At 44.0% G+C, this 16,458-nt stretch overlaps 1 protein-coding gene across 3 annotated transcripts in view; it reads right to left on the reverse strand.

Annotated features, from left to right (window-relative positions):
• Positions 1 to 16,458, reverse strand: part of SIL1 (SIL1 nucleotide exchange factor) — a 312,127-nt gene that overhangs the window by 194,552 nt on the left and 101,117 nt on the right. The gene's annotated exons all lie outside the window — the stretch shown is intronic.

Here is a 16,458-nt window from a genome sequence, read left to right on the forward strand (position 1 = left end):
TGTCCCTAGCTTCCACTATGTGTATGCCTCTTTTTTCTTTTTCAAGAGGATTGCAATGTCCCTATTGAGCTAGGATGGCTTGTCAGCCCTTCTTCTACCTTTCCTCTTCATGGGAACAGTTTTCTTTTGTGCTTCGAGGATCATGTCCTTCAGGAACGACCACTCTTTGTGTACCTGATTCACCTTCAATCCCTGGTCGCACATCGCCTCCCCTACTAATGCCCTGAGCCTGCTGAAGTCAGCATTTTTGAAGTCCAGGACTTCAATCCTGCTAGCTGATTTGTCAACCTTGCTGTGGACAGTGAACCTGATGAGCTCATGGTCGCTGTCGCCCAGGCTACCCTCAATGTTCAAGCCACACACCAGATCATCTCCTTTGGCCAAGAACAAGTATAGGACAGCGGTACCTCTGGCTGGCCCTTGCACTTCCTGGGCCAGAAAGAGCTCCTCAATTACAGCTAGGAAGCTACATAACCGATCTGACATAGCCAAGTGTTCCACCCAATCGAAGCTGACCTCGTGAAGGAACACCTTGACAGGTTGGATACCTTCAAGTCAGCCGGCCCTGATGGGTTACACCCAAGGGTACTCAGGGAGCTGGAGAGCATCATAGCTCAGCCCCTGGCGCAGATCTTTGAGAGCTCTTGGAGCGCTGGTGAAGTGCCCAGTAATTGGAAGAAGGCCAACGTGGTGCCTATCTTCAAGAAAGGGAGGAACGTAGATCCGGCAAACTACAGGCCCATCAGCATGAACTCTATCCTGAGGAAGGTCTGGGAAAAGATTATCAAGGAGGCCATCCTTAACTGACTAGCTGAAGGCATACCCAGGGATATCCAGAATGGGTTTGTTGCAGGTAGGTCTTGCTTGGCCTTGACGTCACCATGATCCGCTGGCTGGGGAGCTGGCTCTGCGGTAGGACCCAGAGGGTGGTGGTCTACAGGAGCCAATCGTCTTGTTGTGCTGTGACCAGTGGGGTCCCTCAAGGCTCTGTCCTAGGGCCTATACTGTTTAACATCTTCATCAATGATGTGGACATTGGTATCAGAAGTGGACTGGCCAAGTTCACCAATGACACCAAGCTCTGGGGTAAAGCATCTACACCTGAGGATAGGAGCGTGATCCCGGTGGATCTGGACAGACTCATGAAATGGGTGGATGAGAACCTGATGGTGTTCAACACCGAAAAATGCAAGGTTCTCCACCTTGGGAGGAAAAACCTGCACCAGGCTTATAGGCTCAGTAGTGCTACACTGGTTAGCACTACAGATGAAAGGGACTTGGGGGTCATGATTGACCACAAGATGAACATGAGCCTTCAGTGTGATGCTGCGGATAGTAAAATGAGCAAAACACTGGCTTGCATCCATAGATGCTTCTCAAGCAGATCCCGGGACGTCATTCTCCTGCTGTATTCGGCCTTGGTGAGGCCACAGCTGGAGTACTGCGTCCAGTTTTGTGCTCCACAATTCAGCTTGAGAGGGTGCAGAGGAGAGCCATGTGCATGATCAGAGGTTAGGAAAACAGACCTTATGATGACAGGCTGAGAGCAATGGGGCTATTCAGCCTGGAAAAGCGCAGGCTCAGGGGTGATCTGGTGGCCACCTCTAAGTTTATAAGGGGTGCTCACCAGGATCTGGGGGAATGTCTGTTCACTAGAGCACCCCAAGGGATGGCAAGGTCAAATGGTCACAAACTCCTCCATGACCGTTTCAGGCTGGACATAAGGAAGAACTTCACTGTCCAAGTCCCCAAGGTTTGTAAGAGACTGCCGCTGGAGGCAGTTCAAGCACCCACTTTGAACGCCTTCAAGACACATTTGGATGCTTATCTTGCTGGGATCCTATGATCCCTGCCAACTTCCTGCCCCTGGGGCAGGGGGCTGGACTCAGTGATCCTCCAGGGTCCCTTCCAGCCCAAATGTCTATGAAATCTATGTCCGGGCAATTGAAATCGCCCATGACAACCAAGTCCCTTGCATGCATGACCTCTGTCAGTTCTTGAGAGAAATCCAGATCAAGCTCCTCCCCTTGGTTCAGTGGCCTGTAGTAAATGCCCACAGTTTGGTGTCTCACCTCGCCCCACTCCCCACCCCCACAAATACTTGTGGCTATTGGGACATAAAATTAACATGGGTGTACTTTTTTGTTTTGTTTACTAAATATAAGTCAAATAAACATGCTAAATCAGATCATGCTCTATTTAGGGCATTGGAAAATTTTCCAATTCAAAATTTTACAGAAAACCCACATCTCTGGACCCAAGCAAAACTTCTTGCAGCATTAAATGTCATGGGGAAATGTGGAAAAATCTCTAGATAGAGGTTAAATAGTTTAAGTCAGAAACTTTATCCTTAATTGAAATCTACAAGTCCTCAAGGATTAAGCAGGGTGAAGGTAAAACAAGTTACAAATAATTAAACTTGAATAGGGGATAGATAGAAGTTTTTGTAAGACCTGGAAACTAGTTGAAGACAGACCCAAAGAAATTAAATTCCCTGGCTCTACATCATAGATGTGTGCTTGGGAAAGGAGAGAGATTCCAGCCCCCCACCTCTCAGTTTCCTGAAAAGTTGAGGGAAGGCTCTTTACTGTAACACAAGGACATTTATTTAAATGCTTATTTAGGATAAAATAAAAAGGCAAAAACTCCTAGAATCAAGAAACATCAATTAACTTTTCAATGTACATCACAGATGCATTCATTTTGGATTCCAAGGGGAACTCGCTCTCAAGGAAGGAGATTGGCAGAACTTTCACTAATTCAAGAAAGCAGAGTGGATATTTTGAGTTTCTTTAAAAAAAAAAAAAATTGAGATGCTTAAGTAGGAAAGACAGCATGAGACAGAATGCACAGAAGAAAATAAGGGAACATTTGCAAGTTCAATTTGATAACCACATATATAAAAGAATTAAAAAAAAAAAAACAACCAGCTGGAGCCACTGAACTATGCCATTAGTTACAGATGGCCTAAGTCTATCTCAACCATGCAACTGGTCCAATAAAAGATAAATCACCCACAAAAAATTATTGCTTCTTGCATTAATTACAGTTGTAATCTATGAACGAACAAAGCTAAAACATTCCTTGTGAGTAAACCGACCAAGTTACTGAGAAAGATCAGCTTGTATTCACCAAAAATCTGATTTCCATTCATTCCTTATAAATTATAATAAGTAGCATCCCAATAGACTTAGGGTCCACATGGGAGATCAGTGTAAAGAAGAGTCAGAGTGAAAGGCACCAAGAAAAAATCCACTCTTTTAGTAATTGGAGCAGCATTTCCTTGGGGGGAAGGGCTGCAGACAAATTCTGCTGCGCAGGGCAAGCCACGCCTACACAGAACAGCTGAGTGGCCTCGGTAGGAGCGGGATATTCAAACCCACACCAGTTGGGCCTGGATGTCAAAGCAGGCACACGTGTATGGAAGCACACATGTGCCCTCTGCTCCCCCTGACCATACCACACCGGAGCAACCAGTCTCCACAGGGCAAGGAATCACCAGAGAGGTAAGTGGGGCGAGTGAAGGGCTAGGTGTAGGGGACCTGGAAGGGTTTTCCCACCCTCTTGTCCCTATATAGTGGTGCCAGGAAAGAGCTGCACTCCCAAGCCATGCAAACAGTCCACACAAACAGGTGCATTCTTCTGGGGTGTGCTGGAGCTTACGCAGGAGTTTGCTCAGGAGGGGCCTGAACTCTAGGTGTCGGCAGCCTCGGACAGAGACTTCAGGTGAGCTGAAGAGAAGGAGTCTTAAATCATAGTAGAGACATGGCATGCAGCCAAGGAGCCTGTCCTGGCGCTGCCTCCTACCCAGGGCTCCTCTGAGGCCTCCATCCAGACAAAGCCCTTGTGAGGGGTTGGCGGCACCCTGGCCCCCTATCTGCAGGGATTACCTGGCAGGGCCTCTGGGGCCTGGAGGGGCCAGGGATCCCCTCACCTGTCCCACATGTGCTTGAGGCCCTGGAGGGGCAGGTGAGGGAACTCCAGGCAGGGGTTAAGCAGGCTGCGGGGCATCAGGACTGCTGAGAACAAGATTGACAGGTACTTTTATTCTCTGTAGGACTGCACACCTAGTGCAAGGACAAGGGAGGGACCTGATGCAGATATATCGAAGATGGTTACCTCCAGAGCCATACATTGTATTGCTGAAACGACTTCCTCAGTGTAGCTGGAAAACAGAGATGAGGCCCTGGCATCACTGGGGGAGAGTGCAGCAGAGGAAGCCACACCCACATCAACCACCATGCAGACTGAGGGTCATTTGGACAGCCGGAGGAAGAGACGCTAGGTCATCATAGTGGGCAACTCCTTCCTGGGAGAAATAGAGGGAGTCATCTGTCGCCCGGATCCCATGGTATGGGGGGTGTGCTGCTTGCCCAGAGCACGGATTTAGGAAGTCACCACAAGGATTCCTGACCTCATCTGGCCCTCCGACTACTATGCCATGTTCCTCATCCATGTGGGTACAAATGATGCGGCCCGGAGTAGTACAGGCTGGGTAATGAGTGACTACATGGCTCTGGGGGCCAGGCTTAGGAGTTCAGAGGTGCAGGTGGTCTTCTCGTCTATCCTCCTGGTCAGCAGTCATGGCCAGCATCACAGCAGCTGCATTGGAGAGGCCAACTTACAGCACCAGAGCTGGTGCCATAGTGCAGGTTTTGGCTTCTTCGACCACGATCCTCACCTCCATGAAAGGGGAACGCTGGGGCGTGATGGTCTACATCTCTCTTCAAAAGGTTCTCTTGCAGGTTGGCTGATCTCCTATACAGGGCTTTAAACTAGGTTTGTCAGGGGACAGGGATGCTGAAGACAGGGTAAACCTAGGATCAATGAAGCACAAACCACATGCTGGAACAGTCCACGTAAGTACCAAGGGGCCCATTAGGCATGAGGACAGGGGGGTACCAAAGGAACCTGTCGGGGATCTTAGGTGTCTCTATACTAATCCTAGGAGCATGGGGAACAAGCAGGAGGAACTCATCATACTACTGCTTGCAAACAAAGATTTTGACCTGGTTGGGTTAACAGAAACCTGGTAGGACCCTACCACGATTGGGCAGTAGGCATTGAGAGCTATAGGCTGTACAGACAAGACAGAGTAAGGAAAAAGGGGCTGGGCATTGCTCTCTATGTTAAGGAACAATACATGTCTTCAATAATCAAGATGGGATCAGATGAGGGGCAAATTGAGGTACTGTGGGTCAGAATACTAGGGGGTCGAAGGGAAAGAGACTTGGTAGTGTGGGTCTATTATAAACCATCACACCAGGAGGATGAGTTAGACTTGGAATTCTTGAGGCAGCTCTCACAGGCAGTACACTCAAGGGACATGGTTGTCATGGGTGACCTAACTACCCTGACATTTGCTGAGAGCAGCAATCAGCTAGATCTGCCCATTCACATAGGCTCTTAACCAGCATACAGGACCTTCATCTAACGCAGGAGGTATATGATCCCACTAGGGGAAATGCCTTACTGGACTTAGTGCTTGCTACAGGGGATGACCTGGAGGGTGATCTGAAGATAGAGGGTAACCTAGAGGATAGTGACTAGGGGTGTGTGAAGCGGGCCCCATTCAATTCGGATTCGGCCCAAATCAGGAAGAGTGATTCGATTTGTTGATTTGGATCTCTGTCCCCGATTCGATTCAGCCAGATCTGAATTTGAAGATTCAATGCTGTTTCAGAAAAATCAGTGATTTGGACATAGACAGTTTTAAAAGCTTTTTCTACATATCTTGAGGTAGCAGGCGCAACTCTCAATCGCCACGATGCTGGAGCGCATGGAGCATGCCACGGGAGTGCGGGGCGGCCCTCCATGTGCTCAGCAGTGAACCCAGAAGTGGACCGGAAGTACTTCGGCCAGGGAACGTGCTGAGGGCCCCCCTAACTCAGCGATTGGCTGCAGGGGGACCCTGAGTGCCCCCCCAGACCCAGGAGGCACCAGTCTCCGAGCCAGGAGGGTGCAGGGCCCCCCCATATGCTCCCCGGCAGACCCAAAAGTGGACTGGAAGTGCTTCTGGTCCACTTCTAGGTCTGCTGTTGAGCACGCTGGGGAGCCCCCCGTGCTTCTGTGGGACACTCCATGTGCCCCAGCATTGCAGCACTCATGAGCCACCTGCTACCTAGAGGTATGTAGAAAAAACATGTAAAGCTGTCCTTATGTCTGAATCTCCAAATCAATTCAGACGGTTCTAATTTGATTCAGAGAGATTAAAGGGCCCCTCCAATTCAATTCAGATTTGGAGATTTGGCCACCAAAATTGGGCCAAATCTCTGCCGAATCGAATCAGGAACCGAACCTTTGCACAGCCCTAATAGAGACCACCAATTGTTAGAATTCACTATCCAGTGAAAAGGTAGGAAAGATAACTAGTAGGGCAGAAGCGCTAGACTTCAGAAAGGCTAACTTTGATGAGCTCAGGGGATTAGTAAGTGAGGCATTGAAGGGCAAGAACACTGGTGAGATGGGAGTTCAGGAAGGGTGGGCATTCTTCAGGGGAATGATCCTTCAGGCACAAAAGGGGACCATCCCAGTGCACACAAAAGGAGGCAAAAGAGCCAAGAAACCTTTTTGGCTGAACAGGGAAATCCAAGAGAGCCTAGGGAGGAAGACAAGAGTCATACAGACTGTGAAAGCAGCAGGTAACCACCAAGGAGGAATATACCTGCTTGGCTTACACTTGCAGGGAATCAGTTAAGGAAGGCCAAAGCAGAAACGGAACTCAGGCTGGGTACAAAATTCAAGACAACAAAAAGTCTTTCTTCAGATACATAGGGAACAAAAAGAAGATGCATGGTAACATAGGACCTCTACAGGACAGACTAGGACAATTGGTAACAGTTAAGAGAGGCAAAGCTGCACTTCTAAATAAGTTCTTTGCATGTATTCTTAAACATGGATAAAGACATATCTCCCAAAGATGCTACAGAAAGGCACAAGAGGGACTCCAACCCACCAACAGTTAGTGCTAACCTAGTGAAGGGGCATTTGAAAGGGCTGGACATGTTTAAGTCAGCAGGCCCAGACAATCTTCATCTAAGTGTGCTGAAGAAATTGGCCAGTGTCACTGCAGAACTACTGGTGAGGTTGTTTGAGCATTCATGGCACTCAGGATGGGTCTCAGAGGACTGGAAAAGGGCCAAGGTGGTCCCTATTTTCAAGAATGGGAGAAAGGATGATCCAAGTAACTATAAGCTGGTTAGCATCACCTCTATCCTTGGGAAAACCTTGGAAAAAATTATTAAAGATCACATTTGTGGGAGCCCAATAGGAAAAATAATGCTGAAGGGCAACCAGCATGGTTTCATAGCAGGTAGATTCTTCCTGACTAACCCTGTTTCTTTTTATGACCAGGACACAAAATGCTTAGATGCAGGAGTTGAGGAAGATTTCATCTACTTGGATTTTAAGAAGGCCTTTGATACAGTGTTGCATTCCATTCTTATAAACAAATTAGGTGACTGGGGCATAGATTCCTAAACGGGTGGAGAGTTGGCTTATGGGGCGCACACAGAGGGTGGTAGTGGATGGGTCATTTTCAACCTGGAAAAACGTGGGAGGTGGAGTTCCCCAAGGTTCGGTCCTTGGACCAGTGCTGTTCAATATCTTCATCCATGACTTGGATGAGGGTGTGAAAAGCACTCTGTCCAAATTTGTGGATGACACCAAATTATGGGGCAAAGTAAACATGCTGGAGGGCAGGGAGTGGATTCAGGTAGGTTGAGAATGTGGTCAGAACAGAATAGGATGCAGTTTAACAAGGATAAGTGCAACGTGCTACATCTAGGGAGGAAGAATCACCAACATACCTACAGGCTGGGAAGCGACTTTCTAAGCAGCACAGCAGCAGAAAGGCATCTTGGAGTAATAGTTGACTCCAAAAATTAACATGAGTCGTCAATGTGACAAAGTGATAAGTTTAGCCAGCTGCACTCTTTTTATGCATTAGAAAGCACATCATGAGCAGGTCTAAGAAGGTGATACTTCCCCTCTATGCGGCATTGGTAAGACCTGCAGCTGGAGTACTACGTCCAGTTCTGGGCACCACACTTCAAGATGGATGTGGATAACCTTGAGAGGGTTCAGAGGACGACTACTCGTATGGTTATGGGCCTACAGGTAAGATCCTATGAGGAGAGATTGAAGGATCTGAATCTCTTCAGCCTCCGCAAAAGAAGGCTGAGAGAGGAGCTTGTGGCTATCTACAAATTCATTGGAGGGGTAGGGGGGCAGCAAGGAATAGCGGACACTTTACCAGGGCACCCCTTGGGATTACTAGGAACAATGGCCATAAACTGATAGAGAATAGATTTAGATTAGACATAAGGAAAGATGTCTATATGGTGAGGGTTGCCAAAATCTGGACTGGGCTTCCAAGGGAGGTGGTGCTCTCCCCTAGCTCAGAGATCTTTAAGAGGAGACTAAACAAGCACCTAGCTGGGGTCATTTGACTGCAGCGCTCTTTCCTGCCTAGGGCAGGGGGTCGGACTCAATGATCTACTGAGGTTTCTTCTAACCCTAAACATGTAAGAAATTTATGAAATAATCAAAAGGCACAAATGTAAAATTATGTTTTAAAAATCTAATTTACCACTACTGAACAACTGCAGGATTGGATCCGAGATCTACATATTTTTGGCATAAGTACTGAAAACACACACATGACCTAATCAACACAATACATATAGTCACAAAGCCATGCAGATATGGAGAAACAGGCAGAAATTATAATTAGCCTTCAACTACCTGAAGGGGGGTTCAAAAGAGGATGATCGAGCTAGACTCTTCTCAGTGGTGAGATGACAAAACAAGGAGTAATGGTCTGAATTTGCAGCAAGGGAAATTTAGGTTAGATATTAGGAAGAATTTTCTCACTAGGAGAGTAGTAAAACACTGCAACAGGATATCCAGAGAGGTGGTGGAACCCCGCTAGACAAAGCCTTGGCTGGGATGATCTAGTTGGGGATGGGCCTGGTTTGAGCAGGTGGTTGGACTAGATTACCTCATGAGGTCCCTTCTAACCCTATTTTTCTATGATTCTATAATTATGGACACTGGCTATATGGAAACATACTTCTACGCAGGAAAATGACACTTCACTTCTGAGGAACATTTAATCAAGGCAGGCAATCTGGATGCAGATTGAATCAATTGTGTCAAAAAGAATAATTTTAAAAGCACTGAAAAGCAACTGCTTTCCCAGTAGAGGTGGAACAGACTACTAGCCTTAAATCAGACTGAAATTTTAGTGAGAAAATTGGATAAAGTACAAGAGGGAAGGAGATAAATTTGAAGATACATTGAGCTTTTTCCTAGACTACACTGATGGGTCATGGTCCACATTCATGATTAATGTATGAAATTCTGCAACATTATTCCAGAAGGGAAAAAAATTCTATAGAGGGCATGACCTTGCCCAGCACACAGGGCATACTGGGCATGGCACCTGCAAGTACAGATGATTGTATTCCTGTGTTAATAGCAGTACATTGTTACCTGGAGATAGAAACAAGGACTAAGACAGTAATTCAGGACTAAGAAATTTAGAGCTAAGGCCATCATTACACAAGGATGAGACTGTCTCAGACATCCCCATTCTTCACTCCTATTTCCATCCCATGTTCTTAACAGAAGAAGAGATAAAGGAGCTGGAGATCTACTAGAGCTCATGGCAGAGGATTCAACAGCGTAATCAAGAAGCTTGTTCTTTCCACTGAGGCTCAGATCCCTTATGCTCCGTTTCCCAGCACAGAGCAAGGGAAATGCAAGGTTCATGGAGGCCAGGAAGAAAGAGTACAAACTAGATATGACTCTGGTAACCAGTCACCTGAGAGGAGGGAATCCCAAGTTCTGGTCTTTTTGTGCTCTCTCCTTCTGCTCAATGAATTTCTTCCTTACTGCAGCCCAGCTGTAACAGCAGGAAAAGGAAGAACTCCTTTCCCAATCTGATTTACAGCTCAGGTGAGAGTGCACTCCGAGGAAGAAAAAGATGAGACTCTGAACCTCCTCAAACTGAGGAGGGTTTGAACCACCAAGTTAAGCATTATACAGGCATAGTATATAAGAAGGTGGACACCACCACCTCCTTCCTTCACTTGTGATGTAAAATATAAAATAGCTATAACTGCCTTTTGTAGGTCACAATTTTAGTTATGTGGACTTACAGTGGCTATGGCTCATTTAAGGGAGCTAGTGTCCTTTTGGAAACCTGACCTTAAACTGTTTAAGATGCTTTTGGATTTTTTTACCCATAATCTGCTACTGTAAATATAACAACATTAGGAACTGATCACAAAGCAGAAAGAAAAAAGCTGAAATGTGCATGTAACGTTGTCTGCTCCTTTGGTGCAATCTGGTGCATTTCAGGTGGCAGAATATTTGCTTTGTCAAAACACCTTTGTGATCCAGAGCCAGAAGTCCTCCCAGCTCAAAGGGAGGTTCAACAGAAATTCATAATTTCTTAGACGACTGAAGTAGTGAAAAACCTCCTTGGCCACTCCTGAGCACTCCTCTTCCACTGAAGCACAATGGAAAACATGCAAGTTAACCTTGAAGGCCTTTTTGAAGCACTTTAAGAAAGCAATACAGTCAAGGTTTGCTTTAAGTAATCTTTTAAAGAAAAGATGAAAATACGAGTTTTGCCCCTGTGAAAACTGAACAAGGGCTTCAGAACTTGTCCGTAAATCCACCTAATTCCTGAGGAATCTTGCTACTCTGCTTGTGACATGAAAATCCTGACAAAAATGATGGACATGAGTCACAACGTGCATTCAGACTGAACCATTATTGGCATACTCTTGTGCTGAATGTGCTCCTCCCAACTGGAGCGCCAGTGCTTCCCTGACAGTAGCATCCTGAATTAAACATGAAAGAGGCTGAGACTTAACCTTAGACTAAGTAAAATGACCACACAATAAAAAATATACAATTTTTCCAGAACATTATGGGAAAAAACCCAAAAATTAAGACTATAATAAACTTTTCAAAATTAGATGAAGAAGTATTTTTATGAAGCAAAAACCCTGATTTGTTCATTCCAATTGCTAATCTAAAAAATTCAGTCTTCAGCAATGGTCTGTGAATCAGTGAGGTGCTACAACAGTTATGTTCCATTCTGAAAACGGCCAATCCATTAGCCATGTGCAGCTCATGGGACTCTGTTCTGAGGATAAAGAATTAGGCAGCAGACCAGGAGGAGTCACACTGCCCTTGCTGGAAAGCTAAGCAGAACACAAAGTTTTGGGGAACAAAGTTTGGAGAAGAAGGATGAAGAAGCTTGGGTCAAATCACTTGTTGTACAGAACAAGAGACTGGCTGGTTCAAGCACAAAGGATGGTATGAATAGTGCACAGTCACAAGTCAGAGAGGATGGCAAAGCATATGCATAAGGAAAGGTAACTGAGCGAGTAGACTACCTGGTATGAGGACTCATATGGAGAAAAAAAAAGAAGAGATGACAGCTAGTGGCCATAACCCCATTACTTTTCAGAACACTAAACATCTGCAATGCCCCCTGAGACCATCCAGGTTTTCGTATTTGCTATAATTAGCCTGAAACAGTTTCTGTCAACTACCACAACAGATTATGATAATTCCACAAGATAGATTCCCTGTAGATAAGGCAGTGAGTTCTTTTTTTAAATACCTGGAAGCAAGGCATTTGGATCTAGTATAAATGAATCTTTTAAAATTAAATTTACCTTCATGCAAATCTGCAATGACCTAAAGAAATGGATTCAACTTTATATTTCCTGGATTGTACACACCAGGTTTTATGAAAATTAAACATATCCTTATGGTTTAACTATGTATTTCATGTCTGACTATTGCCAGCACTAACATAAATATTTCAGACAGTTGCATAAAAATACTTTAGATTTAGGTTTGGGTCAATAATGAACTACAGAGATTCAGATGGATTCATTATTTCAGTAAAACAACTGGAAAGCCTTGGCTAACCTTAACATGTCCTTAACGTGTCCTACTTAGTGGCACAGGCAAGATCCCTGTCTAATTGGCATAATACAAGACCTGCAAATATACCCAACCAGCCTAATGCTGTCTCCCATCAAATCACTTTTGTCTGGATGACAGGCTGTGGCACAGAATTCTTGGTAACTGAATCCTTGTAATCTTCCAACTTATCATAAGAAAGCTTAAGCAGAACCTGCAGCTCAGCATATAGAAGTCTACTCCTTCTCCTAACATCTCCTTTTCTCAAAAAAGAAATCTGTGATCTCTTACAAAAACAGGCATAGCTCATTCAGTGGCTAAACATATTCAAAGCTGTAGAAACCAATGTCTAAATATGGAACATGTACAGGGTATTTTTTACCCCCAAGGATTCATTCTTGACAATAAAAGTCACAGGGGATCTAAATTTGCAGGAGCAACTTCTGTAATTATACTCATAATGTGAACACATCTTTTGAGAGCTAGGTTTCTGAATAATTAAAAACTCAAGCAAATACAAAATTAGAAAGCGGCTGACCCCTTTATTTCACGCACAAAATGCAAGACATGGATGCATGAACAACAGAGCTATCTGGCCAGGACAGTTTGAAACCCCTTTGAAGCTAAACCCTTAGGAGGTTTAGCTCTATCATAGTATCATTAGCTCCCTGCTGAACTTAAAAAGGCTTTCATACCTTACAGAAGGAACAACACCAGCATGCTCAATCAGCCTCCGCCGACTCTCCCTTACAGGTCAAGCAACTATGACAATCAGGCACAGGCAGGACACCAATACAACACAAGTTTTACCACTGTGAGATTCTGTAGATAAAAGCGCAGTCAAAATGCTCCAACCCAGGAGTCAGGGGGTGAGAGACAGGCTGGTGGGGGTGGGGAGGGGGAAAGGGAGATGTAGCAGGTAAAAGTGGAGAGGTATCTAGGGAGTCGCATGTCAGGCAGGTTATAACGTGTCATAAATCCAATTGTCTATATTTAATCCATGATTTTTTGTATCCAGGAGGTTGATGAAGTGAAGTTCACAGGCTCGTCTCTGAGAAGTGATTTGTAAGTTCCCTTTGAAGATTAGAACTGAGAAATTGGAGAGAGAGAGTGCTTTTCTTGTGAGAAATGTGCCCCCCCACCCGACAGGTAATTGGGTATTCTTGTCTTTAATATATTTCCGGTGTGCATTCATTCTGGTGCACAGTTGTTGTTTGGTCTCTCCTGTGTATTTTTCATCAGGGCATTTGGTGCCTTGGATGAGATGTATTACATTTCTGGAGGTACAGCTGTAAGATGCAGGGATGCTGATGGCTCTGTTGTGGGGTGTAGTAATTGTGGGGGTACTGAAGATATGTTGGCAGCTTTTGCATTTTCTGTCTTGGCATGGTCTGGATCCATACAGTGTGTTTTGGGCTGGAGAAAGTTTGCTTCTGGTGATGAGGTTACCAAGGTTCAGTGATTGTTTGAATTTACAAAACACTTTTCACAGATGAGCCTATGAACTTCACTTCACCAAACTTTTAGATACAAAAACTCATGGACTCAATATAGACATTGGATTTATGACACACTATAACCTGCCTGACATCTGACTCCTCAGGTACCCCTCCACTTTTACCTGCTACATCTCCCCCACCCCCCACTACTTCCCAGCCTGTCTCTTACCCCCTGCTGCCTCAATTTACATTTTCACTGACTGGCTTTCTTGCATGCATACCAGCCTCTGGCTTCTTTACTATTTATTCCATCCAGGAAGAGCACACACACAACCCAAATGCAGATGCTTCCTCAGCCTGACAATGGGTTTTTAAACCCAAAAGCTTGCTAAGATATATTTCTCCAACTATTCAGTTGGTCTAATAAAAGATATCAGATTAACCCAAAGAGCCTTGTCTACCCATGTCCTTAGACCAACACGACTACAACCTACATCACTTAACACACACAAGTGATACAAGTTTTGCTTTCAACAGTTTGAGGACCTGTATCACAGAAACTCCTGCACTTATCTCCTTGAAACTCGGCAGGCTTCATGCCCTCAGAAGGGGCTACCATCCCTGCTATTGTAATTTTTTTTGCAAAAATCGGATAAAACACTTATAGGTATTTTAGCGTTTCCCATTAAAGTCTATGGACGAATTTCCAAATCGCCACCAATTCTCCGAATCTGAATCAAATCAGGACAGTGACTCAAATCACCAAATTGAATCACTGTCCCTCCAAATTGGCCGAATCCAAATCTAATACTTGCCACTTTGCACAGGCCTAGTGCCTACGTAATGTTATGTAATATAATAGCATGTGCTTATTTCAGCTCTTGCTATGGGGAATTTTTTGTTGCAAGACTTGAAACCTAAATAGGACACTCTACTCCATCATCTATTACCGCTATGAAAACTAAGAAACCTTCCTGGTCAGTAGGTAACCATGCTGCCCAACCAACCAGAAGGAAGCCTTCCTTTGGTTTGGCCACCAGAAAGTATGCTTAAGTTCCCCTTGAATGGGCACTGATCTTTGCCAATCAAACAAACAATCTGAAAAAACCCAAGCCAGTACTGTCAGGTTATTGTTGGGCCCAAACTAATTAAAGATACCATAAAACCCCCTGCCTCCTATACAAACTCCCATCTTCTTCCCTAACTAAATAACTGATGGCATTTATTCTTCCAATAAGTGACTTAAACTTATGACAGGAAGTTCAAAAAAGATTTTCATCAGAATCGTCATACATACACTATAGAGAGGTGCAATTACTTAGACAGAGCTTCAGTAGAGGCCTTGAAAACTCTGCAAAGATGCTTTTCAAGCAACACAGGAGTTGCTCTGGAGGTACTGGAAATGTAGTCCTAGAACCTCAGCACTTGTAGCACTTGCATGGTCTCTGAATGCAAGCTCTGAATATAGGTTCTCTCTGAGCAAAAAAGGATTTCTTCACACATCGCTTAGTCCCCTACCCCCAAAAACCCTCCCTTCAGACGTATCCTCATAGATCACAAATTATCTTTGAGAAGTATGGAAGTGTGTGCCTTCATCTACATAAAGAAATAAAAGGTGAGCATATGGACCATAACAGATGTAAAATTGTTACCTTTTAGTTAAGGTTACCTCTATGCATGCATGCATGCATACATACACTGAAGAATGACATAAAAATAAAACTATTTAAAGTCTAGAAATAAACCATTAAAGCAACAGAGATAAAGATTCATATACATGGCACATTCACACATTCTCTTGAATACGCATATTCTTGAACTGCTGAAGCATTTACATGAAAGTTATAATGAAAGATTTTGACACTAGATACATAAAACAGTCCAATCTGCCAATTACACTTTTTTAACAGCTTAGTAAACACTAATGTTTTTGTTCTATCACCCAGGAAAAGGAGGAAAAATAACATAATACAGCTGTCCAGAAACGTAAAAGGGCTGTGTAGTAGCTTGAGTTAACAGCTCCTCAAGAGAAGGGCAGGACTAGAGAGTGAAATTAATTGTCATTGGACATCGAAGAGAAAGGAAGGCTTGAGCTGTGAGCCAGTGGAGTCAGTGAAGGTACATGTATTTTCCTAGAATCTATAGGTTTCTGGAAGTTAGAGAAGGTGCCTTGTAACATGGATCTATACAAAGTTGACTATCACATCTAGTCTTCACACAACTGTATTCACAAAGTGTTTACGTCTCATCTTAACAGTAATAAATGTGAAAGCAGGTGATCAATAATGTAAAATGGACAATTAGTGTTGATTGATTTCCAAAGGTTATGAATTTTTCATTTAACATGTCTGATGTTGAAGGAAGCAGTAGGAAACAAATAGCTGATAGGACTGAAAATAATGAAACAAGACAATTATTCTTCTAAAGTAAAGCAGAAGCATTGTCCAGAGTTGTGAAGTTTCATGCTCCTCTCAAAAAGAGCAGAAAAATCATTTTCTTTCAATTTTCTAAGATTGCCAGGAATGAAACTGTATTATGAAAGTAAAAGAGCAGAACATTAATGAGTCTGGTGATCTTGCAAGCAAGATAGTTCTTATGCCATCATGGTCAATGAAACATAAGCACAATGGTAATTTAAGTCCTTGCTTCTGGCCTCCCAGCAGCTCTTAAGTATCAGCTTCATTCAGGAGTAGTTTTCGCTTGCTTCAAACACCCCAAAATGGCAAAAGAATGATCTGTAATTATGCCATTAACACAAATAAAAGGCAAAAAGCTGTTCTTAGATATGCTAACAGCATCACCCTCTCCTCTCAAGGTGGCTTTCAGCTCACAGGACTATTGCAAATGAATGAGGAAAAGGAAAATTAAAACCCCAAAATACAAAACCAGCACTGACATTAATGGAACAGATCATGACAGTAAGTATCCATGCAGAGAAATATGTTTTCTTAACTATTAAATAATAAGTTGTCACAAGGTTCTTAAAGACACCACGCAAAACTGCAGAGACAAAACACATTTAAAAAAAAAAAGGAAAAAAAGAAAAAGCTTATATCTGTTTTTCAAT

Source organism: Gavialis gangeticus, unplaced genomic scaffold, assembly GCF_001723915.1.
Source record: "Gavialis gangeticus isolate Ggan-Ray unplaced genomic scaffold, GavGan_comp1, whole genome shotgun sequence".
NCBI classification, from domain to species: Eukaryota; Metazoa; Chordata; order Crocodylia; family Gavialidae; genus Gavialis; species Gavialis gangeticus.